A 3,676-nucleotide genomic window follows, 5' to 3' on the forward strand; every position below is an offset into this window, starting at 1 on the left:
CCTAAATTCATATCGCTAAGTAAAAGAAGCCAGCCTGAAAAGTCTGCATACTGTATAATTTCAACTATAAGGCATTCTGGCAAAAGCAAAATTATGGAGAGAGTAGAAAGATGACTGGTTACCAAGGGGTGGGGGGAAGGGATGAATTGGCAGAGCACAGAGGATTTTCAGGCAGTGACAATACCCTGTGTTGTATTGTAATAATGAATAAGTGTCATAATACATTTGTCTAAACTTTCAGATTGTGCAACACTAAGAGTGAGCACTAATGTAAACTGTGGACTTTGGGCAATTTTAATGAGTCAATGTTGGTTTATCAGTTGTAAAAAATGTATGGCTCTGGTGGAGGATGTGGATAATGGAGGAAACAAGGCATGGCTATGTGTGAGGAAGGGAGGAGAGGTATATGACAAATCTCTGGACCTTCCTTTTAAGTATTTTTTAAGCCAGAAACTGCCCTGAAAATTGTTTTGGGGGAAAAAACAAAACAAAACAAAAACTTAAAAAGGGAATAAAGTTAATCCATTTACTAGAAAGCAAGTGAAACATCAACATGTAGAAATGCTGTCACTAGTGTTTGTTTTTTTTAATACTATTAGTAAAAACAAAAGTACTATTAGGAGTTTTTTCCTTGATGGATTCAAGAAAAGAAGAATATAGGTGGGTGGTGTCTCTAATAAAAAACAAGTAGTTTTTGTTTAGGTGTCTGAATGGACTAACTAAATTTAAATAACATTAAAATGTGTGTTTATGTGTGTGTGTTTTTGTGCACACATTCTGGTAGTTTAGAAATTTAGAAGAACATGCTTTGAATAAATTATGCACATTTACTTCCTATTATTTAAGAGTGAATGAAATGATAGGAATTCATTGTTGCAGTGCTTTTTCTATGGAGTAATATCTTTTAAAATCTAAGAATGACTTCTATCTGCTTTATTTATAAAAAATGCTTTAATTTAGTCTGAATTAAAGTGTTTCTCCAGTGAACATATTTTCTGTTTCTATAGCAAGTGTTTTTAAAAACTCTGAGCTCTATCAAACACACACACACACACACACATAGACACACAGAGCTATAAACAAGGTAGAGTCCTAAAGGACAAGTGTCTATAGTTTTCACTCATTCATTCACTCATTCATTTATTCATTCAACAAATATAAGAATTTGATCCCAGGCTAATGCCCAAATGAATAAAACATGATCCTACTATTGAGAGCACCACAGTATATTAACTTTATAAACTGATTTGAAATTTCCCCGGGCAAAATGCTAAACCTCTCGTATATAATAATGGCTTCATTTACAATTTATAAGATGATGACTGCCAAATTATACAATCAGCTTGACTTTTATCCAGAACTGCCAAATCTGTATATAAAATTGCTTTCAAAACATATCCACCCCGAATTCCCAAAGGCACTTCAAGCTCAGCCTGTTCCAAATAGAACTCATTCTTTTCCCCATAAAATCCTCCCATGCCCCTCTATTTTTACTCTTGATTAATGTGGTAGCAGAATAGAGGCCCCCAAAATGTCCACATCCTAATGCTTGAAACCTTTGAATATACTACATTTGGTTACAAAAGAGACTCTGCTGTTATAATGATTTTTTTAAAATCTTGAAAATAAGCACATTACCGTGGATTATTTTGATTAGTTGGGTATCATCACATGAGTTCTTAAAAGCAGAGAACTTTCAAAAAAAAAAAAAAAAAAAAGAAAAAAAAAAAAAAAAAAAAGCAGAGAACTTTCTCTAGCTGATGTCTGAGAGATGGGCACAGGGGAACGTCCTAGAGATCGGTAGTGTAGAATGTTGCTGGATAGTCTGCAGGGAAGCTGTGACGAGAACATAGGCAGTCTCTAGGAGCAAAGCTTGCCCCCAGCTGAAAGACGATAATGAAGTGGGGAATGCAGTACTATAGACATGAGGGACTAAATCTGGCCAATGACCTGCATGAGCTTCAAAGCAGATGTCTCTCCAGAACCCCCAGTTAAAAAGAAAAAAAAAAAAAAAAAAGGCAGGACTATGGGAGTACTTGTATTATTTCCTGCAGACAACATTCTTGTTAAACCACATAAACTTCATGCTTTTCTGATTTTATAAAAGTCATTTTCTCTACTTTGAAAACTCTCTTCAGTGTTATTTATCCTCCTGCGTCTTCATCTCAGGTGTCAGCCCACATGCCCTGTTGAATGCAAAGTCTTTCTTTCTCCATGCTCCCATGTGGATACAGTATCATTTCATTTTTCACCTGTCAGTTTATAAGTGCTTGCATTACTCTAATCGCCTTTTAGAGGAGTTTTTTGTTTACATGTCAGTCTCCTCATTAAACTGCTGGCATAGTTTTTTCATTTTCTAGTCCCTATCAATTGTTGAACATACACCATATAGAATACATTAAATGCATATATCACCTCACTAATCAGAATGGCTATTATCAAGAAGACCAGAGATAACAAGTGTTGGCAAAGATGTGGAGAAAAGGGGATCCTTGAGCATTGTTGATGGGAATGCAAATGGGTTCGGCCACTATGGAAAATTTTATGGAGATTTCTCACAAATTTTAAAAATAGAACTACCATATGATTCAGCAATCTAACTCCTGGGTATATTTCCAAAGGAAATGAAAACAAGATATCAAAGAGATATCTGCACTTTCATATTCATTGCAGCACTGTTTACAATAGCCAAGATATAGAATCAACCTGTGTCTATAGACAGATGAATGGATAAAGATGTGATATGTACTTACATACAATAGAATATTATTCAACCATGAGAAAGAAGGAAATTCTGCCATTTGTAACAACATAGACTCTGAGGACATTATCCTATGTGAGATAAATCAGAGAGAGAAAGACAAATATTTTCTGATCTGTCTAATATATGGAATAGGAAAACACCAGCTTCATAAAAACAGAATGGCGAATGGTGGTTATCAGGGGCTGGGGAGATAGGAGAATGAGGGAGATGATGTTTAAGGGTACAATCTTGCAACCAGTAGATAGATAAATCCTGGACACCTAAAGCACATCATAGTGCAGATAGACAATAATATTGTATTATAAACTTCAAAGTTGGTAACAGACTAGATCTTAATTGTTCCCACCTACACACACACACACACACACACACACACGCACACACACAAAACCTGATAATTACGTGACATGACAGAAGTGTGAGCTAACCCTGCAGTGGCATCATATTGCAAGATACAAATGAATCATACCAACATGCACACTTTAAACTTAATGTTATATATCAATTATATTTCAATAAATGTGAATTAAAAAAATAAATGTATATGAACTAGCAAAGTAAGAAAAACATGATCTCAGATAACCTATCCTAAAATAACTGCTTTATGTGTTCAATCTATAAACTCTCTCTGTTCTGGTGTTTTATACTTCCCTTGCTATTCATGGAATTTCTCCATTTAAAGATATTTTCTTAACAATATGCACAATTTTTCTGTATATTTTTTGCTTTATCATATATCTTACAAGATATATATATATCACATATCTTACAAGATATATATATATCACATATCTTACAAGATATATATATATCATATATCTTACAAGTTTGTAGTCTGGTTTGTAGTATATATTTTAATTTTATTATGAATGATATTTTAGAACTTTACAATTTGTATGAAATCAAATTGAT

Source organism: Hyaena hyaena, unplaced genomic scaffold, assembly GCF_003009895.1.
Source record: "Hyaena hyaena isolate Hyena2069 unplaced genomic scaffold, ASM300989v1 scaffold_948, whole genome shotgun sequence".
Taxonomy (NCBI): Eukaryota; Metazoa; Chordata; class Mammalia; order Carnivora; family Hyaenidae; genus Hyaena; species Hyaena hyaena.